Genomic DNA, 26,651 nt, shown 5'->3' on the forward strand with positions numbered 1-26,651 from the left:
GTGGCCATTAGACACTCCCTCTGACAGAACAGCTGCTCCTGTCACTGCAGTTGTGTTTTCTCCTATGGTTTTGTATTTTCCTGGGGACCTCATCAAACAAGCACACCACCTCGAAGCTGCTTTAGGGTTCACTGCCTTGGGTCTCAAACAGATGTTACTTGTAGTGTTACTCTGTGCGTAGAAGTTGGCTCCATCTGCCAGAATTTCTGCTGTGAACACTTGCAGGTCAGATCATTTACATAAAAATATGCTAGAATTACAATTGAGATAGTCAATGTCGAAGAATAATTTGGTGCTGTAGCCTTGCATTGTCTGTGATAGTGATCAGGATGGATGACCTGCTCTGGTTTTCAGGACTTCATGTCCGTCTCTCTTCTTGTCCCAAGTCATTGGATCTCTTCATACTTGGCTGGTTTTTGCAGTCTATTTTCTTTTGGACCATTTTTGTTTTTCTTTTCTTTCTCCTTCTCCTTCCTTCTCTGGCTCTATTTGAGATTTTTTCTTTCCCTCTGCTTCTCACTGGGGATCATTGTCAGCAGTTTTAAGTGCCATTTATGGTGTCACAGGTGAAGTCTTACAGCTTGCATCCAGATTTAATTCATTTTATAAATGTAATTATAGGAATTGGGACAAAACTTGGAGAATCAATGGAAACTCGGGAAGCCAGGTTATCTCAAAACACATGTTAAATCAGTAAATTTGCAAAATTAATTTCTTTTGAGCTATGATTCTATAGGATTTTTTCTTTTACCTCCATTTGAGAATTTGCTAAGTTCTGCCTTAAATTATTTAAAACAACAACAACAATAATATGAAAAGCAACTGGGTATCAGCACTGGGCTGCAAGGCTTATGAATATAACAAGAGAGTTTGCATTAATATTTGCAGATCATTGACTTTATGGAATAAGACCAAATGACACATTCCATCTCTCCCAACACCCTGTCTCCTTTCAGCTACCCAGACACCAAGCTCTTCACTTTGTATGTACTGGCAGGAATGTTCTCACCTCAATCCACTGAATTGGAAATCATTCACTTTCCTGACTATCAGCCCCTTGGAAAAGATTTTCCTGACTGCTCTATCTAAACATACTTCTCTTCACCATTTTATCTTTTTATAACATATGTTTTTTTATTGATTTTTTTAGAGAGAGAGGAAGGGAGAGAGAGATAGAAACATCAATGAGAAAGATACATTGATCAGCTGCCTCCTGCATGCCCCACGCTGGGGATGGAGCCCACAACCTGGACATATGCCCTGACCAGGAATTGAACTAGTGAACTCTTGGTTCATGGGTCCACTCTCAACCACTGAGCCACACCCATATGCATTTCTCTTTATCATTTTATTGCACAACTCCTTGTCCTCCATTTTTTTTATAAGCCTCATTACAACATGTAGTTATTCTATTTATTTGCCTATCTTATTGGAGTTTTTGGTTAGTTTCTTTAAATAGAATATAAGCTTCATATACTCTACTGAAAGGAGCTGTGAAATAATAAGAAATACATATAGTTCTTATACATATACTAGAGGCCTGATGCATGAAGATTCATGCAAGAATGGGCCTTCCTTCCCCTGGCTACCGGCACCATCTTAGCTCTGGCCGGAGCCGCCTTTCCGCCTTCCCACGCTGCCCAGAGGCTCTGAGCCTAGCAGCTGGGGTGGTGTGGAATGCCTCTGTCGTCACCATGGTGATGACGCAAGTGTCCTGCTCTGCCCCAGCCTCTCGGCGCTTGTGTATGCAAATTAACCCACCAGCTTTGTTGGGTTAATTTGCATACTCACTCCTGATTGGCTGATGGGTGTTGTGAAGGTTTGGTCAATTAGCATGTTTCTCTTTTATTAGTATAGATATTTGTCTCTGCCTCAGTTCCTGCTAATATTTGGTCTTTGATCCTGCTTCTGACAAAGAGCTTCTAAAAACTCTTATAATCTCCTGAGTGATATGGTGTCTGACAAAGTTCCTAAATCCCTTGGAATTTCCTGGGTGATGAGAGCATGTTTTGTTCTAATGAGGCAGCTCTTGGTGGGCTCCTTGATGAGGGCTGGTCACTGAAAAGGTCAAGCCATGGTTTGAAGCTTGGAACTCTCATTCCCAGCCCCAATTCTCCAGAGAGGGGTGGGGTACTGGAAATTGAATTAATAATACATCATAATAGATTATGCTTGTGCATAAAATCCTCCAAAGCACAGGGTTGGTGAACACATCCATGTCCCGGGAGGGTGATGAACCCAACTCCATGGGATCAAAAGTTCTGGCCCTCAGTGTCCTTCTAGACTTTGTCATACGTCTTTCCTCATTGGGCTTTTCTTCTCCATTCTTTACTGTGTTCTTTATTATGTAATGAACTGTCAAATATAAGTAAATGCTTTACTGAGTTCTGTGAGCTGTTCTAGAAAATAATTAAAGGCAAATAAGGAGTTGTGAGAACCCTGATTTATAGCTGGTCAGTCAGAAGTCCAGGTTACAACATGGCACTTGTGATTGGCGTCTGAAGTGGGTACAGTTTGTGGGAGTTGAGCCATTAACTTGTGTGATCTGACCTAGTTCCAGGTAGAGAGTGTGAGAACTAAATGGAGTAGTAAGATACTCATCTGATGTCAGAGAATTGGTCAGTGTGGGCAGAAACCCCCAGACAGCTGGTGGCCAGAAGTAGTGGCGAAAGTGGTCGTAGTAGGAAGGGAAATGCTACAGTTTTTCCTTTACAAGGTGCATCTCTCTCTTTCCCCCCATTGCATCCCTAGTGCCCAGACCACTGTATAAGCTCAGTAAATGCTGTTTAGTGTGCCATGCACTGTTCCAAGTACTTTACATGCATTAATTCATTTACTCTTACTACAGCCCTATTAGGGGCATGTTATTATTTTCCCTATGTTGTAGCTAAAGAAGCTGAGACATAGAAAGATCAGATAACTTGTCAATGGCCACACAGCTAGTATGAGTGAGTAGGAATTCAAACCCAGGAAGTCTGGCTTTGGAACATGTGCTTCTAGTGAATAAAACCACAAAGTTATATGTTAAAAGTATAATTTCTTATATATATATATATATATATATATATATATATATATATATATGAAATATTCCTATGCAAAAGAAGATGATACACTCAAGTAATAATGAAATTTCCCCAAATAACTTTACAATACAAGCATAATGTTGTCCCCTGAATGTCCTCTGCAAGAGAAGAATAATTTCCAGGCCAGTGAAGCTAGACTGTTGTAAGCTTTAAGCTATTAAGATATTAACATATCCGAAGGAAGACTGTGTCAATCATAAGGGAGATTATTCTGCAATGGAAATAAACAACACAAAAAGGATAATTAAAGAGGTGTTACTAGACTAAGGAAGCCATCATCCTTCACCCATCTCTCCTCAAGTCTGGGGAGGAAGATGGTAACTTGATCAACAACTTACCAGTGTTCTTCCTTTTTTTTCTTTCTCTTTTAAATTGTGGTAAAACATGTATAACATAAAGTCTACAATTTAAGCATTTTTGAGTGTTAACTTTTCAAGCCTCAGATAAGATTTTGTGTAGCTAATCAAGATGTATGTGCCCTAGTCATATGCTTATTTCTTAATTTCTTGTTATACTGTATATATTTTAGCAAGCATACTTTGAAAGGTAGGGTTGGATGAAGAGGTGGAAGAAAGAAAGTAAGACTTTTCTGTATTGCCCTGCAAGATAATCATAAGAACTAACTCCAGTGTGGACAGTGTGGGCTTGAAAGTAATAAAAATGTTAGCAAAATATTTATTTTCCTAGAATTAATGAATACATTTCTTTGGGAGGGGGGGTCACATATGTTCTATCCAACAATGAACTTCCCTGCAAGAATCATAAATTTTTGTGACTGTGCTAAAGTAGACATCAATAATGCATTGTTTGTGTATCTTGGAGTGTCATATTCTCACTGGACCAGCTTGCTTAGTGTGTTCTAGGTAGAATAACAGACTTGAAGAAACACACTGCCAGGAAAGAGGTGGGCAGTGGATTGTGGATAAGAAGTGTGAGGTCTCCTAAAAATCACCATGGGATACCTACACAGCTTTTAAGGAATAGGAGTGAACCCAAAGATAAGAAAGCAGGGTTAGGGAAAAATTGATATACTATGCAACTTTAAATGGTATAGTTTTCCTTTAAATAGGAAGTGAGAACAAACCATAAAACTAAATGACCTGGCTTACCACCCACCCCTGCCTCCCCCAAACTTCTATGATGTCAGAAGGAATTTAATTTCTTGAACTCCACTGTGGAAGAAAATAGCTAAGAGGTACATTTAACTCAAAACCAAAATAATGACTTGGAGTAGATGGACTAAAAACCATCCATAAATATTAGCGAGAATGCTTTGAGGAAGAGAATATATAGTATAAATAGCCATTGGGGCTCTAGTCTTCCAAGCGTAGTCCAAGGAGAGGATGCACTCGCAGTATCCCACCTGTTTGTTTCCAAGAGCAGGTGGATCAGGCTACCCTAATCTGAGTCAGTCATTGTTAAAACTGCCAAGTTGGTGCTGTGTTTTAAGACTATGATATACAAACATCTGATTATCAGTTAGGTTTCCATATAGCTTGCTAATGTGAAGAAAATATACTGCTTAAGATTGCTTATGTTTGAACCACTTGGACAATAGAATCCTCTTTATCAGGTAATAAACTGGCATTTTGATAGTACTTTGGCTTGCTATATAAATTGCCTACTAAGAGGGGTTGTACAGGTCATATGCTCTTTGTGTCTGTTCTCTTTGGATACTGTAGTTCCTGTTCTACACTAATTAACTATGATTTTATATTTCCATCCATATGGGTCTGGTAAATTTGAGTCACCTCCTAAAACATAATTCCATTCTTAATGTGCTGAATAAATCTAGTTTCTGAGACCAAGGGCAAGGGTAGACATGGACTGTAATCAAGTTATCAACATCTTGCTCTGGCATCTTGGTAGTCAATAAAACTGAGTTCCCCAGGTGAATTTCTTTTTGTGTTACCATGACTTGCCATTCTTTTGAATCCTCTATCTCATATATAAGAAATATCATGTGTTCAGGTTTACATGTTGTATTATACACAGAGATTTACTGAAAAATTAAATATGGAGCTGCTATTTGACCCAGTGATCCCACTTCTAGGAATATATCCCAAGAAACCTGAAACACCAGTCAGAAAGAATGTATGCACCCCTATGTTCATAGCATCACTATTTACCATACCTAAGATCTGGAAACAGCCCAAGTGCCCATCAGTAAATGAGTGAATTAAAAAAACTGTGGTACATTTACACCACGGAATACTATGCAGCAGCAAAAAGGAAGGATCTCTTATCTTCTGAGACAAAATGGAGGGACCTGGATAGCATTATGCTAAGCAAAATAAGCCAGTCAGAGAAAGACAAGTATCACATGATCTCATTCATATGTGCAATCTAAAGAACAAAATAAAGTGATGAACAAAATAGATCCAGAGACATAGATGCACGGAACAGACCATGGGATCTCAGAGGGAAGGCAGAGGTGGGTGGGTACATGGGAGGAGATCAACTAATAACTTATATGCATATTAGAGGCCTGGTGCATAAAATATGTGCACAGGGTGTGGGGGGGTCCCTCAGCCTAGCCTGCACCCTCTCAAAATCTGGGACCCCTTGAGGGATGTTTGACTGCCGGTTTAGGCCCAATTCCTGTGGCAGTCGGACATCCCTCTCACAATACGGGACCACTGGCTCCTAACCGTTGGCCTGCCTGCCTGATTGCCCCTAACCCCTTGCCTGCCTGCCTTATTGCCCTTAAATACTCTGCCTGCCTGCCTCATCACCCCTAACCACCTCTGCCTTGGCCCCCGCTGCCGGGGCTTTGTCTTGAAGGATGTCCGGAATGATGTCTGGAAGGTTGTTGGGCTGTCTGGTCTAATTAGCATATTACACTTTTATTATTATAGATATGCATAACCCATGGACACAGGTAATAGTGAAATAGGGAAGGCCTGGGGCAGGGGCAGGTGCAGGCTAGAAGGGATCAATGGGGAAAGAGGGGGACATCTGTAATACTTTCAACAAAAAAGCTAAATTAAAAAAGAAATCCCAGAAAAACAAAAACAAAAAAAAAACTAAAGCAGCCTTTAAATATCCGTTTTCTGACAATTACAAATAAAACGGTTGAAGAATATGCTGCTTCCTAAGTTAGCTCTTATAATTTTTTAATTGCATGGATGAGCACTGAAGGGGCTCAGTGTGGTTTTTTCCATGGTCCACACTTAGTATGCTTTTCTTTATCATACTGGATATTCCAAATTTTGGACTAAAGCAGAAAAACCTGACAGATATTAAGCAGAGAAACTTGTATCTCATCACTCTCTCAATCCAGTGTTATAGTTCTGCTCCTGCAAGCTGTTCGAGTTGCTAGGTCATATGACCCACCCACATACCAGACTTTCTGTTTTAAGACCTGCACTCCTGTATCTGCCCTGAACTCCTGTCCTTTTGAAAGAGAATCCGAGAATGTAGGATTTGAGGGCCTAGAGTTTCACTCTTAGCTTTAAACTCTTTAGTCATTTTTTGATGACTTTGGACACTGTATTTTCCAAAATAACAATTTTAATTCACAATGAAGAATCCCTATGTAAAGATATACTTTTCATGGCTTTATATTTTAAATTCATATGAAAACTAGAAAAGATAAATTGTGCCAATACTGTTTGAACAATTGCTGTAAAATGTGCTGTGACATTTGGGGGACAGAGTACCATAGCAATTCCCCTGGAATTACTTGTAATATCTTAGTTATTGTATATGTATTGATGCATTCAAGGTAACTGCAATTCCAATAACTTGTGGGTGGGCTGACCAGAGTCACTTAATCATTAGAGTGTATTGTCAATGCAGATTTCCCAAGGAATTAGGCTCTTTACTATTTTTTTCAAGAGATTCTTTCTATAAGTTTTTAAAGATAAGTGGAAGATGCAACTTATGAAAGGGTATTACTCCATATTTATGTATATGTAGAGCATTTGGGACAAGTAGGTGCATACATATCTGTAAGTTAATGCTATGAGGTCCTGATGTGAGGTGGGAAAATAGGCTTAAGCCGCAGGGAATGTGCTTAGTCTATTAATGAAAGCCTATTTCTTGGAAGGTATATATTTATAGCTCATGAAACAAGTTCCTATTTTGAATGAGAATCTTGAAATGAGGTAATAAAGTGGTTTTTTTGGTACATTTTGATAAGTGAGGTATAAATGAGAAGGTCATAGAAGCACATTAGAATAAGTCAGCTCCTGTATAAGAGGGTGTCTCAGAACAGAAATGTCCCATCACATTCTAGCTTGTGTTCTCCATATAGGCACCCCCCCGCAAGTATACACACTTTAACAGCTGATAGCTCAAATTTGAAAATGAAATGTATTTTAATACACACTGTCCTTATAACTATGCCAAGTGTGTGTATACATTTTTTGGACACCCTATATTTTTGTACTTGCCTCATTTTATTCGCACTTTGGATGGAAAACTGGTTCTACTTCATTTCTGTATCTTGCGTGGCGTCTTACTCGGAGCCCTGCAGAGTTGATTAGGAATGTATGACTGTGTACATTAAATTGTAAAGAACATCGTTACCATGTCTGTGTCATCTGTAAGGCACAGCCGGAGCTGAGAATTTGGGGATATTGTTACAGTGAGGCTACAGCTACATTTTAAGTCGAATGATTCTTGTTATTAGTAGCAATTAAAACGAGGGAATATTTTCATATCCAACATGTTATCACAATAAAAAAAATGGTAAAATTGTTTTTTCCTGGAAGAAAACCTAGTTGGAAAAATTGCTCCTGGCTGGGTGGATCTCAGGCTGCACTCCCAGACTGGGTGCTGCTGCTGGCTGGGCTTCGTGTCCAGGTGAGGCTGCAGGGGGAGGGCTTTACAGATGAGCAGGGCCTCGGGCCCACAAGCTAGGCGCTAAGTTGGTGAGGGCTGCAAACTGGGCTCAGTAGGCTACAGGTTGTTCTCTGAGGTCAGACAAGGTTACTGGCTGGTTTCTCTGGTCAAGAGGGGCCTCCAGCTGCACACTGCCATTGGCTGGGGCTGGAAACAGTGCTCTGAGGCTGGCAGAGTTTCTTTCAGTGCTTCCTGGTCAGGGGTAATTGCAGGCTGTGCTCTGCAATTGGGCAGGGTCACCAGCTGGGCTCTCTGCTTGGGTGAGGCCTCAGGTCATGTTCAGCAATAGGGCAAGGCTGTACGCTGGGCTCCACTGATGGTTGGGGCTGTAGGATTTACCCACAGTTCATGGTACAGTAGTCTGAACTCTGAGCATGCCCATAGTTACTGTTCAGGATCCCTGCTATGTGGGGACAGATGCTCATCATTTGGCAGAGCTGCTGGCTGGATTGTGTCTGAGCCAGGCTGGAGGATAGCTTTCTGGTCAGGAGAGACTGAAGGCTACACTAAACAGCTGGCCAGGGCTGCACTTGCTTCCTCCCCAAGTGGTGATAGAAAGGGCTCCATGGCTAGTGCAGCCGGTTGACTGGGGACCCAAATCAGGGTCTGTGGGCCTTTGGTGTTCCTTGGTGCATTCTCCTGACAATATAGGCAAGCAGTGGCTCCCTGCACTTAGGTGCTGTTCTGTGTGCTGAATATGAAAAGGTACTTAGCTTTCTCTCTTCTGTTTCCCTGCAGTGACTGTTTCATTTCACCAATCTCTATCTCTTTCCTACATTCTGAATATTAGCAGATAACTTACTCTTTCTTAAAGGTAAAGTAGGAAACTCAGGTCAGGAAATCCCACAAGTTCATACTGTCTCTCCATCTCCTCACTCCCACACCCTGCCTTGCTCTTGCATCTGTCTTCACTTTTCCTCACTCTGGCAGTTCAGTGCAAGATGAGTTCTTGCTTCAGGCCAACCCGTTTACTCTTGTTTCACACTTCTCTTCACATCTCCACAAATCCTGCTCCATCAAATGTTTCCTTTTTCTCTCAGTTTCAGCCCATCTCTATCCATTAGCTTTCTGCCATAGGCATCGGTAAAAAAAACAAAACAAACAAACAAAAAAAAAAAACAGCACAAAAAAACAATTTCCCTCTCAGTTTATTTCTATATTTACCACAGCTTTTAGAAAGCATAGGGACACTCAGATGAATCCACAATTAAATATTACTACACAGCCATCAAAATTATAAAGGTGAGTAATACTAAGTTCTGATTATATGTGGAGCAAAATGGACTCACAGATACTGCTGGTGGTACATTCCCTATGACAATATAGGAATAGTTCTATTCCTCAGAATGAATATACTCACAGAAATGTGTGTATATATTCATAGGAAATGATGTTATAAAAGTACTATTTATAATAGTAAAAAACTGGAAAAAATTAAAATTACCATCAATATAAAGTAATCAAATTGTGATGTATTTATGTAATTGGAGTATTATATACAATACAGCATTTGTGATTCTCACAAACATAATGGTGAACAAGAAAGCAAGACTAAAAAATAAAGGTGGAAAAATTCCATTTATATAGTTTGGAAAACAAAGCTAAACTGTTCCCTTAGTTATGCATGATTTAGAGATGAAACTACAAAGCATATAAATATAACAAAGAAGTGTGATTTCATAAAAGTCAAGATAGTAGTTTTCTTTGTTAGATTAGAAAATTATTGGGAATTGGCAACAGGACCCCAGTTCTTAATAGAAACAAATTAAATGGCAGTATTAAAAATAATTTTCAGGTAGTGAATAATAATTTCATAATAAAACAAAAACCTTGCTGATCTTAACTATCAGTGGAAGATCACTAGGTTTGTGGCTATGCCTTCCTCCTGCTGATGGCCAGTCTGTGCTTGGCTAGGGCACCTAAAACTAAAGCCAATTTTTTTCTCCCCTGCTCCTCAGTACAGAGTAAGTTTCACTTTTACTGATGAAAACTTTTCTTTGGCATTAAAACAAAATCTACACAATGTTCAGATTTTCTTATCCATTTAACACATAGTAAATGCTTTCCTCCTCTTACTGCTTCACAAATATTACCTCATCATAACACTTTGAGTCAGAAATTATTTCACTTTTTAAAATATATATTTTTATTGATTTCAGAGAGGAAGGGAAAGGGAGAGAGATAGAAATATCAATGATGAGAGAGAATCATTGATTGGCTACCTTCTGCATGCTCCTACCAGGGATTGAGCACACAACCTGGCATGTGCCCTTGACCGGAATCGAACCCAGGACCCTTCAGTCCACAGGCCGATGCTCTATCCACTGAGCCAAACCAGGTAGGGTTATTTGACTTTTTAAGTGATAAAGAAACTAAGCGAAAAAGAAGCTAAGAAAGTTGCCCTATGTGACATCACTAGTATTGCTGAAGACAAATTTCAAATCTGGGTCTTCTAACTCAAGGTTGGGACTTGTCAGTCCTACACGATGGTGTCCCCTGGTGTGTGTAACTATTTGGATTAAAGAGACATCAAAGGTAAAAATACACGAATCAATGAACTTCAGGGGCCTACAAATGGAGTATTGATGTGAACAGGCAATACCATTTCAAAATAAAACTATTGGTTTCTATTGCCCCACTCCACCCTCACCCCACCCTCACATACAATTTATCTTTCCCCCAGATTTCCCCGTCTCAGTAAATGGTATCACAATCCATCCAATTGTTCGGGTAAAAATTTTGAGCCATCCTCAATTTTCTTTTTCCTTCATTTCCTTCATCTAATTTTCCATTGAATTCCAACATATATTCTAAAGAAGCACACAGAAAATATAAATTGAACTCTTTTATTCCAGGAGTAGCAACATTCTCTATAAAGAACCAGATAGCAAATAGTTTTGGCTTTGTGAGCCTAGGGCAGTGGTGGGCAAACTCATTAGTCAACAGAGCCAAATATCAACAGTACAACGATTGAAATTTCTTTTGAGAGTCAAATTTTTTAAACTTCTTCTAGCGCCACTTCTTCAAAATAGACTTGCCCAGGCCATGGTATTTTGTGGAAGAGCCACACTCAAGGGGCCAAAAAGCTGCATGTGGCTAGCGAGATGCAGTTTGCCGACCACTGGAGGGTCTCTATCACAATGACTCACCTCTGCTGTTGGGACACAAAAGCAGCCATAGATAATACATCCACAAATGGGTGTGGCTGTGTTTCAATAAAACTTTATTTAGCAGTTTGCTGATTTCTATATTTTAATAATGTTAGGTGCCATATTATGTACACTACACAGTTTACCTGTGACATGGTACATTGTACATAATTAATGCTCAATTAACTTATTGTATTACATTAATATCAAGCAACCTACCTGTTATGTACAGAGGAGACAACTATTATTTCAGGCTAACTTTCTAACCATCGGGTTTCAAGGTCTTTTTCAAATTTTGTTTTCATTGTGATAAATATTTTATAAGTTGGAAAGCACAAAACTCTGGTATTCTTTACTTGGAGTGAATGGAAACTGTTGTGCCTTCTAATCTCTATCATAGATAAATTGTGTATGTGGGTATTTTCAAGATTGTGGAAAATATAAAGGGACAGAACCAACTTTTGGGGGCTTATCTCTTTTCCATCTTGAAGAAAATGATCTTACTTTTATTAGCCATGAACCTAGTGATCTTCCACTGATAGTTAAGATCAGCAAGATTCTAATGTTTATTATGAAGTTATTATTCACTATCTGAAAATTATATTATTACTGCCATTTAATTTGTTTCTACTAAGAACTGAGTCCCTGATGTAAATTCCCCACAATTTTCTCATCTGCCTAACAAAGAAAACCACTATCCTGTCTTTGAAAGTTCTATTGTTCTGCCATAAACTAGTAGTGATTTAATCACACTTTTTGGATTATCATGTGACTGATTCAGGCACTGATATATTGATGTGTGTGAGTGTAGGTTAGAGTGGGGGGTGGTAGTGATTGTTCATAATATAAGACTTTGCTGGGTTCCCAGTAGACATTTAATCAATAAATAGATTGATTACCTTACGGTTAAAAACAAAACAAAACACCCTCATTCTCTCTTATTTGAAATCTCTCATCACTTAACTTGTACTGTACAATTTAACATTTTATAGGCTCTCTGATTTAAGTTCTGTGGTTGTTCTAAGTGCAAAGTTTTGTTTATCCAATATTGTTTTCTAAAAGAGTTTTTAGTTGTTGCCTCTAATTCTGGATGTTTCCATTACTCAAAGGGCTCCAATCTGGTGGCTGGATTTGCCTGTCCTTTAGAATTTCTTACACACATTTACACACCAATGCAATAATAGGAAAGTCTCAAACTGTATGGATGAAAAATATAGTGACAGATTAAGAAACCCTTGCAGAAGATTCTATAGCTCAGAAGGCTAGTTTAGGTTGCTTTGGGTCTCTAATTGGGATAGATAAAGAAGGAATGATTCAAGTTTGGGTCCAGAGAAATTGGGAGAGGAGACAAATGGAATGAATATTTAAGATTTTGTATGCTAAATGTCTCCTCTCCCTTATGAGCTCTCTCTTCAGTGAAATCTAAATAACTCATTGTTTTTAGGGTATGGGCCCTTTCAGGACAGAAGACACTGTAGTGAACCTTGCTTTAAGACTGACTTAAGTCCTAACCAGTTTGGCTCAGTGTATAGAGCGTTGGCCTGCGGACTGAAGGGTCCCAGGTTTGATTCCGGTCAAGGGCATGTACCTTGGTTGCAGGCACATCCCCAAAAGGGAGTGTGCAGGAAGCAGCTGATCAATGTTTCTCTCTCACTGATGTTTCTAACTCTCTATCCCTCTCCTTCCCTCTCTGTAAAAAAAAAAAAATCAATAAAATATATATATAAAAAAAGATTAACTTAAAACAAGGAAGGAAGGGCAGGGCTCAAAGTGAAATAAACTATGCCCCTTCTGTTTACCTGATTAAACAAAGAACTGGGGCATAGTTTAAAAGACAGTATTTTGAAACTATATTTACCTAATTGATAACTTTTTTTCTAGTAATGCTATTCATGGTATTATGTGATAAATTACAAACCCACAGTACAGAGAGAAGACTTTTCAAAAATAAAGAAATTTGTTTAAAACAACAGTGAAGATCTGTGGTAAAACTAGAACACATCTGCTGGGAACATCAACTTGGTTCCTACTATCAAAAAATTACAACTTTACAGACAGTAAAATTTACTCCTTTGTTGTACAGTTATATGAATTTTGAGAAGTGTACACAGTCATATAGCTATACCCATAGTCAAGATATAGAACATTACCATCACTCCCCAGATGTCCTCTGGCTGTCCCTTTGTAGTGAAGCCATGCCCAGCTTCAGCACCCTGGCAACCACTGATCTGCTCTCTGCTATGTTAGTTTTGTTTTTCCCAGAATCTACACTGATAAAAGAGAAAAATGCAAATTGACTGTACCTCCATGATGACCATCAGCCAATCAGGAGTGAGTATGCAAATTAACCCAACAAAGATGGTGGGTTAATTTGCATACGCAGGCGCCGAGTGTCCGGGGGTGGGGCAGGACACTTGCGCCATGGCGATGACGTAGGCATTCCACACCACCCCAGCTGCTCTGGGCCTCTGGGCAGCGTGAGAAGGCGGAAAGATGGCTCCGGCCAGGGCGAAGGCGGTGCCAGCAGCCAGGGAAAGGAAGGCCCATTCTTGCACAGATCTTCATGCATTGGTCTTCTAGTTGGATTAATAAGTGATCCAATGTGATTGGAGTTTGGTCAGCTATTTTATTTCCTCTTTAGCTATGATATTATTCTTCTATCTGCCTTTTATCTATCTTCTTTTGAATTATTTTAACATTTTTATATTCCTTTTTAATTTATCTATTGTCTTTTTTATTATGTTTCACTGTATTACTTTTTAGCAGTTATTCTAGGGATTAAAATATACATATCTTAGTTTTTACTATCTACTTTGATTTTATCACCTAAGAAAAAGTATAGAAGCCTTATAACCATAATCCTTTAACCTCTTTATTTTGTAATTGTCATATCTAATACACCTATGATCTTTGAACTAGTAACCAGACAATAGTATTATGTTTGCTTTCTGTAGTCATTCATATTTTAAAGAAACCAGAAGGGGAAAACAGTCATCTTACATTTGTCCACATTTTACCATGTTGGTTGCTCTCCCTTCATTCCTAAAATTTTAAGTTTCCCTCTGATGTCATGTCACTTATGCCTGAAAACCTTCCTTTAGCATTTCATTTGGAAGAAGCCTTATAGCAACACATTATCTTAGTTTTTTGTCATTTAGAATTTTTTTTTGCCTTTATTCCATGGGAGACACTTTTACCGAACATAGAATTCTAGGTTGACAGTTCTTTACTTGCACTTTAAAGGTATTGTTTCACTCTCTCCAGGTCTCTGTAGTTTTTGTTGAGAAATACACATACATTTGAAACATTGTTTCTATAATGAAATATATTGTTTTACTAAAGTTATAAACAAATATATTGTTTATATTTCTCATTGAAAACTAAAGATGTTCTTACCTATACTTTAAAACAGTTGTCCTCTGAGGTGTGTGTGTGTGTGTGTGTATATAGCAAATATTACAGATAGATATATTTTAATGCATCAAACTTCTTTCTTCCCACAGGTTCCTCAGGTTCTGTTCTCTTTTTATAAAAATAGATTTTTCTTATTGACTTTTAGATTGGATTCTTTCCATTACTCTATCTTTTATTCTTTTTCTCACCTCTTCATTATTCTGTTGATCTCATTCAGTGGATATTTAAAGTATCAAATATGGTGTTTCTCAAGTTCTAAATTTTCTATTTGTTCACTTTTTATAGTTTTTATTTCTCTGGTGAGAACTTCTGTGTTTCAAATTAATTTCTAGAGTATTTATTTTTATCTCACACAGTATGCTTTTAATAGCTGATTTAAAGTCCTATTTAGATAATCTCAGGATTGGCAACTCTTAATTAACTTTTTTTAATTGGTCACATATTCCTGGTTCTTTGTATATAAATTCATTTTTAATTGTATCCAAGACATTTTAACACTGCCTGTCAAGTTCTGAGCCCTGTTAAAATCCTCTGAAAAATGTGTGTGTGTGTGTGTCTGTGTGTGTTGTAGCAGTCAATCATTAAAATTAGATTCAAACAGCAAGCTCTATGGAAACTTCAATGTTAATTTTCAAATCCTTTGCTATTCTGTTTTAGGTTTGGTCTCTTCCTATGACTCTCAGGCCTTAGATTGGGAATTGGGTGGTAATTTATATCATTGTTTAGTTTTCATAGTCTTTGCTATGCTTCTTTGTGTCTCCTCCATGCACACACACAGTTCAGGATGATTCTGGGACTTGTGTCGGTTCATACACAGAATCAAGGGATCTTCTTCCAGTTTTATGCTTTGCAGAATCTATACCTATAACCGGGCAATCAATGGATCCATGCTTCCTGTCGCTACTTGAGCCAATTAAGCAGAGACAGGGTTGAATCATATATGAGCGTTTATTCCAAGACTGCCAACAGTATGGGACAGCATCAGGTCATCCACAAAAATCTGCTGTGCACCCCACCATAAACCAGCTGCTTATATTGGTTCCATCGCTTACTGTGTAAAGTAAGAATTCACCTTTTAATTTATGAAATGCGGACATAGTAGTCACTCCTTCATAGAGTTGTGTGAGGGTTAAATTAACATAAAAAATGCTCAGAACAGTATCTGATACTAGGGCCAAGTGTGGCACAGTCTTAAGAGCCATCATTTACAGTGTAGCTGGTCATAGTGATTGGTGAGCTTGGGGTTGTGCAATGTAGCGAGGGCCCCTGAGGCAGCTATGATTATTACTGTTAAATGATTATGCTTTCTCTTAATTCCTGTGTTGTTTGTATTTTTAACTGAAAACTAAACCCGTTCTTATCTGTACTTTAAAACAGGTGTCCTCTGAGGTAGAAGGTAGAGATTGAATAAATGTTGAAGCATCATTTTCATTAAGCCATCTACTCTTATCTTGAACAAAAGAAAATACAGGGACATTCCTCAGAACAGCTTCTTATAAACTTAGGCTCAAGTGGTTCAGTCACCAGCAAAGGAGAAAGCAGTGCTGATCCTCCTCTTGACCTGGGCTTCCCGCCATCTTGGTTGAGGCCGGCATTCTTCAGAGAGATGCTTCTAGAGGCTGCTGTCTCTCATCACTAATTCTTCTCTCTTTCTAATGTGACTTATCACTAATCATCTTTAATCGTGAGCTCAGTCTCTTAGGAGGATTTAAATGCAGTTTTCCCCAGGAGAATTTGATACCCAAAACATAATTACATATTGATCTGGTCACAAATCCTTATGTCAGTACTCATTTCCATCTCAGATTCTTTCAAAGCCCAGGAGAATATTGCAGAGTTATGAAACACAATGGTGATTTCTATTGGGAGTCTTTCTTGGATGAGGGAATGAAGGAATTTGAAAGGCCTAATTCTAGAGTCATTTTAAATTGTTTTGATCTTCAGGAAAGGTTTATGTTCTTCTGTATGCACCATGGTCTTTTGATGACTTCTTTCTTTATACTCCAAAATATGGCGTGGTGGCTAAGAAAGCAAGGTTAGGGATCCTGGATTTGAATTTGGGCTCTGCCCCTTACCAAGCATGATATCTTCTTTTTGTATCTTGTTGCCTCATCTGTAAAATGGGGGTGATAATATTATTTTCCTTATAGGGCAGTTATGCGAATAAGGTAATTTATTTATAGGGCCCAGAATATCCTCTGATGTATAAATATGCTCTGCTTTATTCCTATTGTGCAGACAAGGAAGCTGACATACAGAAAAGTTAAGAAACTAATAATCTGTGTGCTATTTAGTCCCTCCTATCCACCTATTCATAGGTCCTGACTATAATGTTAATAAATTTTTCTTTCTTCTTTTAACTGATTGCATTATTTTTAAATAAGTGGTCTTTCAGGAAAAGTACACATCTACCTTAGCAATTTTTGCAGAAAATGTGACAAAACACCACAATATTGAGTACTAAGTTACTCATTGCCTCCCTTCCATGTGTCCTGTAAAAAGGAATAAAGAAGCCCTGGCTGGTATGGTTCAGTTGGTTGGAGCATTGCCCCGTACACTGAAAGGTGGGGTTGGGGGGCGTTGATTCCTGGTCATGGCACATACCCAGATTGGGGGTTTGATCCCCAGTTGGGGTAGGTGCTGGAGGCAGCCAATCCACATGGATGTTTCTCTTTCTCTTTCTTTTCTCTTCTCTAAATTAAAAATGCTTTTTTTAAAAAAAAGGATAAATAAATAAATAAATAAATAAATAAATAAATAAAGGGGAACCAAAACATTTGAAGAAAGTAATGTTTACAGCAACAGCCCCTTTTAAAATGCAATGCTTAGAGAAATTGGGCCTGAACATCAGAGAGGCTTGTTTTAATGTTTGTAAAGTTCCTAAAAACTTTTGAGATGTCTTTCGTTAGCAGAAAGCGTAAGTGATGATTTTAACATTTATATTTCCTGAGATTTATTATAGCAATATTTGCAATTCTAGTTAGAATGCTTAGTTAGCTAGAGGATTATAGGTAAAACAGACTTTGTAGGGAATAAATTCACCATTTCCTTGCTGGGTCATGTTATTAAGGATCCTGTTTTCTCTTTTGAAGGTATTCTGCAGCTGGGCCCTGCTTCTCCTTTCCTCTCCTGGGCAGAGTCCTTCCTGGGACTGCAGTGAAGTGACTGCATATCATAGAACAGCAGGGCCACTTGAACTTCAGCACCTAAACTGCTGCCCCCCCACCCCCGCCCAGTGCCAATCATGGAACCAGACCTGAGAGTGGCCCCTAGAAAGAGATCACTCTTTTACTTAAATTGAGATGTTTTCATGCTTGTAAGTGTTTTTAAAGACAATCCTGAGGATTTTAGTCTTTACTATTCTTAACTTCAACTTGCTGTTCGTTTGTGTTAAAGCTGTTTGATCTCTTACTGAGGTTTCATATGAAAAAAAAAAATCCATGCCACTTTTCCGATGGGCAAGACTTTTTGGTTATGGTCAGGAATTATTTATTTAATCAGTTGAGACACATGAAGTCTTATAATTTTGGCCAACTAAATATTATTATTACTATCTGGTGTGAGCCATGAACTGTGCTAAGTGCTTTGTGAGCTTATTTAATTCTCATAATGAATCTCTGAGTAGGTGTTGTTGTTGTTATTATTATTATTTCCATTTATAGGTGTGGAAACACTAGGGCGAGTGGTGGGGGAACTGCACCCAGCTAAGAAGTGCCGTGCAAGGCGCTGAGCCTCGATGTCTAACTATAAAGCCTGTGCTTTATTAACAGGGCTCAGCTCTCTAGCTCTGCCTCCATTTCCTTTGTGAACTTAGGTGACATTAAAATTATGAGTTAGTCATTTTTTAGGGCCCATGCATTGGACATAAGAACCTTGTTGTAGAATTGAGTAGATATGTGAACGTTATGTTTTTCATTTCTATGCCGTTTTTCTATTTGCATCTATAAATAACCTTGGAAGAAGCTCTTTATGCATAAAACATTTCATGAATAATTGATATGTAGGTAAATCCCCATGCTACCTATGGGGTCAGCATATTTTAGTTATTTTTTGAGAGTCTAAGATTAATTTTTCAATGAAAATTCCTTGATCCAGGCACGTGTGTCCTAGTCATTATGAGGTCTTAGAGGCACATGCCTATGTCTGGCAATTGACATAGTTTGGTGGGACTGTTATACTCTGCCTGATCTGAGGATTAAACAAATGGTACAGCACATGTGAATGTAATTCCGGTGGGTACATTCAACATTCCATTAAATCTGAAAGTCATGAGCTTGACAGTTCTTCACTCTGGCATCCTTTGCAGGCAATATTCAGGGCTGGTGGGATGACCCAGGAAGGCATGAGAGGCAGGCACTGATAGCCTGACAAGTCACACATGTACATGCGTGTGCATGTGTGTGTGCGTGTGTGTGTGTAACTTTTATCATGTTGTTCAAGGTCTTTGGAAATTATCTGCTCATTTATATTATGGAGGCTTTTTGAAAATCCAGTCAGTCTTGTGGATTATCAGAAACTCATCATATCTAGCTTTATACCTACTGAACAAAATAAAAGGGATAGAAAAATGCTTTTGACCCAGATGAGGCATTGAATTTCCAAAGGGGATTTTGAGCTCAGGTTTTGCATAATATTGATTGTCTTATGTTGCACCATGCTATGTCGCAAAATACATAAAGTAACTGACATAGCATTCCGGGAAACGATGTTCTAAAAATGTATGTGTATTTATTTGCTTACTTATTCATTCACTAATTTCACTCTTCAACCATATATTGAGCTCAAATTATATAATGTGCTAGTGACTAGTGATAAAAAGATGAATAAGACAAGATACTAGACTTGGAAGATATCATGGTTTCATAAGAGACCAGACATGTAAGGGAGCAATTGCCCTGGGGTGTGATTAGTTGTAATGCCTGTCTGTACAAGATACATATGGCAACATTTTTCTATGTCAGTATCAATATTTCATAAACATCATTTTCAATGGTGGCATAATACTCTTTTCAGTGAGTATTTCATCATATACTTGGCCATTTTAAAACTTGGTGAAATCTATGCTTTTACCTAATGTTTTGCTATTATAAATCGACATTTATAATCCACTGAAGATTTCTATGTTATTTCCCCCTGCATTTTTCCTTATGTAGATAATTAGAATAGTTTTTGCTGAATCAATGGGAATCAAAATTTTGAAACTCACGATACATATTATAAATTGTTCATCTTAAATGTAATTGATTTGTGCCCCTCTGAAAATATATGAATTTGCCCATTTCATGGAACCCTTGACTAACCTACTATAGTGTATTGCATATACTACCTATTATGATTTGGAAAAATCCTTTCAAATTAGATAAATAAAATGCTATTTCATATTATTTTCTATTTTTTATATAATTGGAATTTGTACATATTTTTGTGTAGCAACATTTCTGATAAGTTGTTCTCTGTAACAGCATCTATTGAAGTATTAGTCATTTTCTTATTGATTTAATGAATACTCATTAACAAAATTAACCGTTGATCATCACATGTGTTTTTATTTTCTATGAGCTCCCACAAATAAAACCACACAAAGTGAAATATTTATTTCATCCCTGAAATGTGCCAAGAGAAGGCCCATACAGCATGCCGTCTTGTTGGGGAGGGCAGACCCCATCACTAACCACATTGAAATGTAATATGTGTTCATGAGGAAATTATGAATATAGTGTTCTGCACTCAGTGTTCTGAGGGAGCAAAGGAAGGATCAGACTGCACTATGTTGAAAGTATGCTTTTGTCCTCAACATTCACTTAAATTTGGCTCTAAAACTTCACCATAGCTGAATGCTGTCCTTCGTGTGGGCAAGTGTGAGACTTTAAAGGTGGGTTCTTCATGTTTGAATAAAATTTTCTACCCAAAGTAAGAACCTTCTTTTGTGTTTGGAGAATCCCCAGTTTTTAAGTTTGTGGCTAGGTGTGGAAGGAGCTGTACACTTCCCATTGCATAACCTCCCTATCTTTATTTGGAGCTGGGCTGTGGCTTCTGGCCCAGGCTTGGCCCCCTGGGCTCCATCGCATAGAGGATGGCTAGTGGAGAAGCTCTTTTGGCAGCGGGAGCATCTGTGGCGCCCTCCTGCCTCCAGGCCCAGCCGCACTGCCTGGCCCACTGAAGGCCCTGCAGTAGCACAAGGTGTGGACTCGCAGGAGCAGTGTTGGAGCAGATTCTGGGGCTTCGTTTGGGCTGTACTTTTGGTGTCCTGGTATTTTCTCTTTTGTTCTTTTTCTCATCTGGTTCCTCTGGGTCAGTGGTCGGCAAACTCATTAGTCAACAGAGCCAAATATCAACAGTACAACGATTGAAATTTCTTTTGAGAGCCAAATTTTTTAAACTTAAACTTCTTCTAACGCCACTTCTTCAAAACAGACTCACCCAGGCCGTGGTATTTTGTGGAAGAGCCACACTCAAGGGGCCAAAGAGCCGCATGTGGCTCGCGAGCCGCGGTTTGCTGACCACTGCTCTGGGTGATCCTGTAAGGTACCTAATAGCCTTCACTTACTTTTTTTTCTTTTTAAAATTTGCATCATCGTGTTGGTTTTTATTGCTTGCAGTTAAGCATGGCTTGCTCAGACCTGCTGTCCAGGGTTAGCAAGTGAGGCCTAGAGGAAACCAGCTAGTGACCCAAGCTTGCCTGCAGCTCTGTGGTGCCAGAGGCAGGGCTGGACCCCTTCTCTCTTAAGGGCCGACAATTCTCTCCCGCACTTCCCTCAGTCCTGCGCATTGCTTCGTGTGCTCCTCTGACTGGCCTGCATTTGCCTAGGCCATGTCCATCAGATCCTGTGCTTCTCAGAGACACACACCTCTGCCCACTCCTAATGCTTGTTTTTCCCCTCACAGCATGGTTCTGAACAGGGTCAGAAACACAGGCCATCTGACTATGACCTGTGGGACTTAAATGAACCTTAATGGAGTGTGTGAAAAATAAGCATAGTCCATGTAAAGTCAATTCAAGTCAACGAATAAAATATAGCATACGTTATCACAAGGGTAAATAAGACACCATTCCATACATACACTGAGTGGCCAGATTATTATGATCTCTGAATGCATAATAATCTGGCCACTCAATGTATATCCTATATAATAAAAGGCTGATATGCAAATTGTCCCCTTGACCAGGAGTTCGACCAGCAGGCAGACCGGCCAACCGCCCATGTCCCCTCCCCCTGGCCAGGCTGGCCGGACCCCACCCATGCACGAATTCATGCACTGGGCCTCTAATATATATATATATCCTATCTAATAAAAGAGTAATATTCAAATTAACCATCACTCCGCTACAAAATGGCGGCGCCCATAGCCACAAGATGGCGGTGCCCAGTCCTCTTAGCCCCGCTGGAGTCCCCCAGTCCGCCCAGCAGCCGCAGTCTGGGGTGTACGGCTGGGAGGCGCCCACCCCCCATGCAGCGATACCCGCCCAGTAGCAGCAGCCCGGGGTGTCCGGCTGGGAGGCACCAGTGCTTGGCGCGATCTTCTGCCACAGCCTGGGCTGGGGTCTCAGGCCCGCAGGGCCGCGCACCCTCGCCACGCAATCTTCTGGCCAGTGGCAGCAGCCTGGGCTGGGATCTCAAGCCTGGCCAGGGTGCACCCCCTGTGGCGCGATCCCTGGCCAGCAGCTGCAGTTCGGCTGTGAGGCGCCTGCCCCCCATGCAGCAATCCCCGCCCAGCGGCTGCAGCCCAGGGTGTCCAGCTGGGAGGCGCCAGCGCCCCGCACGATCCCCAGCCATAGCCTGGGCTGGGGTCTCAGCCTGGCTGGGGAGCGCACCCCCGTGGCGCCATCCCCGGCCAGGCATGGCAGCCTGGGGTCTCAACCACTGAGTCACACCAGCCAGGCAGATATGGAGGAATCTTCAATGTTTCTTTTTTTTAAATATATATTTTATTGATTTTTTACAGAGAGGAAGGGAAAGGGATAGAGAGCTAGAAACATCCATGAGAGAGAAACATCAATCAGCTGCCTCCTGCACACTCCCCACTGGGTATGTGCCCCCAACCAAGGTACATACCCTTGACCGGAATTGAACCTGGGACCCTTGAGTCTGCAGGCCAATGCTCCATCCACTGAGCCAAACCAGTTAGGGCTGTCCAATATGCTAAAGAAAAAACCCTATCTAATAAAGAGGGAATATGCAGGGGAGGGCATTTGGGCGTGACCGGGTTGTCAGGGGAGGGCAGTTGGGAATGATCAGGCTGGCAGGGGAGCAGTTAGGCATCAATCAGGCTGGCAGGGTAGTGGTTAGGGGGTGATCAGGCTGGCAGGCAGAAGTGGTTAGGGGCAATCAGGCAGGCAGGCGAGCAGTTGGGAGCCAGCAGTCCTAGATTGTGAAAGGGATGTCCAACTGCCTGGATTGGGCCTAAACAGGCAGTCAGACATCTCCCGAGGGGTACCAGATTGGAGATGGTGCAGGTTGGGCTGAGGGACACCCCACCCCCGCAGTGCACGAATTTCGTGCACCAGGCCTCTAGTATATCTATCTATATATCTATCTATATATCTATCTATATATCTATCTATATATCTATCTATATATCTATCTATATATCTATCTATCTATATATCTATATATCTATATATCTATATATCTATATATCTATATAACTATATATCTATATATCTATATATCTATATAACTATATATCTATATAGATATATAGATATATAGATATATACATTGAGTGGCCAGATTATTATGCATTCAGAGATCATAATAATCTGGCCAGTTTGTGTGTATATATATATATATATATATATATATATATGTCTATGATCTATTTATCCTATCTATCTATCTATCTATCTATCATTATCTAAGTAAGCCTTATATATAAAACAGATGATAAATTAAATCATTTAACTCTTTTTTCTCTAATCTGATAAACTTATACTGGTCAGTTCATTAGAAGGTAGTGAGTTTGGCAAATTCCTTTGCATCCCCCTTTAAAGAACCATTAAAAAAATGATTTGTGATGCCTTTAAGAAAAAATTAAATTAGGTTTTTGATCATGCTATAGGATTGATATATTCAGTGTTTCTGTCTAAGGGTAACATTAGCTCAATCTGACTAACCATTTGGGAATAGCTGAAACTGAGAGAAGGAGTACTGAGATTAATTATACACTTTTCTGTAGCTCTATAATTGCTTCATTCATTTTAATTTTTGCATCCTTAGATAAGCTTCTGGCAGTTTGAATCCCATGGCCTCCTACTGTGTGTCGGGAATTGCTCATAGTTCTTGGGGTTCCCCTAGAGCAGTGGTTCTCAACCTTCCTAATGCTGCGACCCTTGAATACAGTTCCTCGTGTTGTGGTGACCCCCAACCATAAAATTATTTTTGTTGCTACTTCATAACTGTAATTTTGCTACTGTTTTGAATCGTAATGTAAATATCTGTGTTTTCCGATGGTCTTAGGCGACCCTGCTAACAGTTTTCAACCTGTTGCAACCCACAGGTTGAGAACCGCTGCTGTAGAGCCTAAGACCATCGGAAAACACAGATATTTACATTACGATTCATAACAGTAGCAAAATTACAGTTATGAAGTAGCAACAAAAATAATTTTATGGTTGGGGGTCACCACAACACGAGGAACTGTATTGAAGGGTCGCGGCATTAGGAAGGTTGAGAACCACTGCCCTAGAGAAACCAGCCCAGGAATCAAGGCCAGTAGGCACACCAGGGAACCATGAGTACTCGATTAATAATAGGAATGTGAAATGTACATGGGAATGCATTTCTCTGATATACTTCTTTCTGGGTATGTGTCCTTTTGTGGCTATTATAATGCCTAGATAATTTCTATTACAGAGTTCAGTATTCCTATTATAGGAAAATATCAAAAATTATTTGACAGTTCTTTTGAGATATATATATACACATTTTCTTATTCATAAATTTAAAATGTGTGTTTTTTTAACTTTTCATAACTTTAACATATGGAGCATATTTACACAGAATTCAACTAGCACATGTACTAAAATCTTTTTTACATTTATCCAAAGATTCACAATCTTAATATTTATTAGTTTAAATTCTGAGTCAGATGTGAATTCATTTGAAGGGTGCTTCCTGGTATGAAATTTCAATGTATAGGAGAAATATAAGAAGTTGTTATCTATCCTATATAATAAAAGGCCAGAGACTGTAATGGCATCACAACCATAAGGACTGTTAGATAAGAACCTCCATGGACCCTCACCGGGCTGGTCCCGCCCCCAAACAAGTGGTTAGGGGCGATCAGGCAGGCAGGCAGAGTGGTTAGGGGCAATCAGGTAGGCAGGCCAGTGGTTAGGGGTGATCATGTAGGCAGACTGCCCCTAGCAGGGTTGGCCCTGCCCCCCAGTAAGCAGTTAGGGGTGATCAGGCAGGCAGAGTGGTTAGGGGCTATCAGGTAGGCAGGCAAGTGGTTAGGGGTGATCAGGTAGGCAGATGGCCCCTCACAGGGCTGGCCCTGCCCCCCAGAAAGCAGTTAGGGGTGATCAGGTAGGCAGGCAAGTAGTTAGGGGTGATCTGGCAGGCAGGCAGAGATGGTTAAGGGTGATCAGGCAGGCAGACAGGTGAGCGGTTAGGAGCCAGTGGTCCCGGATTGCGAGAGGGATGTCCAGCTGCTGGTTTGGGCCTAAACCAGCAGTTGAACATTCCCCCAAGGGGTCCCGGATTGGACAGGGTGCAGGACAGGCTGATGAACACCCCTCCCTGTGCACAAATTTTGTGCACCGGGCCTCTAGTATATATATATAAAAGGCTAATATGCAAAGTGTCCCCTCGGGAGTTTGACCAGGACAACGGGAGTTTGATCGCTCACTATGACATGTGCTGACCACCAGTGGGTGGCACGGAACATGATGGGCAACCAGTGGTGGCGGCAGGGCGCTAAGGGAGTGAGGGAAGGAGGAGGTGGGAAGGTAGGGAGGCGGGAACCTGATTGGCCTGATTGCTGGCCAGGTCTAGGGACCCTACCTGTGCACAAATTTCATGCATCAGGCCTCTAGTTTAATAATGGCTGTTAATAGCCCCTAACTGCCTGTCTTTGGAAGAACAATGGCTGCCTTATTTTGAAATGTGAACAGAGGATTATCCTCTCATGTGTAAATTGGCACTTTCAGATAGGACACAGGCAGTTTTCAGTTTGTGACATTCTGCAGTTCTGTCTTTCCAGGTCATCACCTTAGGACTCAGTTGGCCAGCAGGCTGTGTGCAGATAAGCGTACTTCCAGGCTGGTTGTTTCCTGACTGTCCATGTGAGGGTCCTCCCCCTGTTCAGTTTAGGAGGAGCAGCTGAGAGCCAAGGGCAACAGTAGATTAGCTCCATGATGGTTCTTTCACTTTTGAGTTGGGTGGTTTTTCCTGAGCAGAGTGCAAGAGTGGATTCTTTCCTGGGTCCTTGTCCAGATGGAACACGGATAAGAGGTGGTACATATGAAAAAGGTGGAAATTTATTGGAAGCAAGTACAGACTCCCACATAGAGAGCAGGGCCCAAAGGGAGTGACACACTCAGTGCCTTTTTCCTAAGGTTTATAAAGGCTGCAGTTCTTTGTTTCTTCACACTCCCTTCTTATTGGTCACTCTTTTGTAGAATATCAAATTCAAAGCCTAAAACCCATGTGGTGTCCCCGCTTTTTCCCTCCCCCTTCAGCGGTAGAATTCTGTATCTCCTGTGAAAATCTGTTTTCCTCTTTCTCCCATTTGTCAATATTTCTCTATCCTCTATGAAAGTTTGTTTCCTTTTTCTCCCCGTACCCTGTGGCTTTTCCCTATCTTCTGTGAATGGATGCCTTCCTCTCCCCTTATCCTGTGGCACCTCTTGTTTTCTTTGTGAATGTATGCCTTTTGGCAGCTCCAAGCCCTCACCTTTGGGTGCCAAGCCTTCCTCCCCTATGGACCCTGTTTATTTCTAAAACTCCCTAAACCTGTCTATTTTACCCCTAAAACTCCTTTCACTTTTATCTATTAGGTCAGAGGGAAGCGGCCTGTGTATACAAATGAACTGTATAAAAATAAAGAGGAAGAAGAGGAAAAGGTATCCCAAACCACCAATTTAAAAAAAGAAGTGCTTGTATATGACCAGGAGACATTGTGAAGCCAGTAAAATGCCCTGAGCATTGTC

This window comes from Plecotus auritus (genome assembly GCF_963455305.1).
Source record: "Plecotus auritus genome assembly, chromosome: 9".
NCBI lineage: Eukaryota > Metazoa > Chordata > Mammalia > Chiroptera > Vespertilionidae > Plecotus > Plecotus auritus.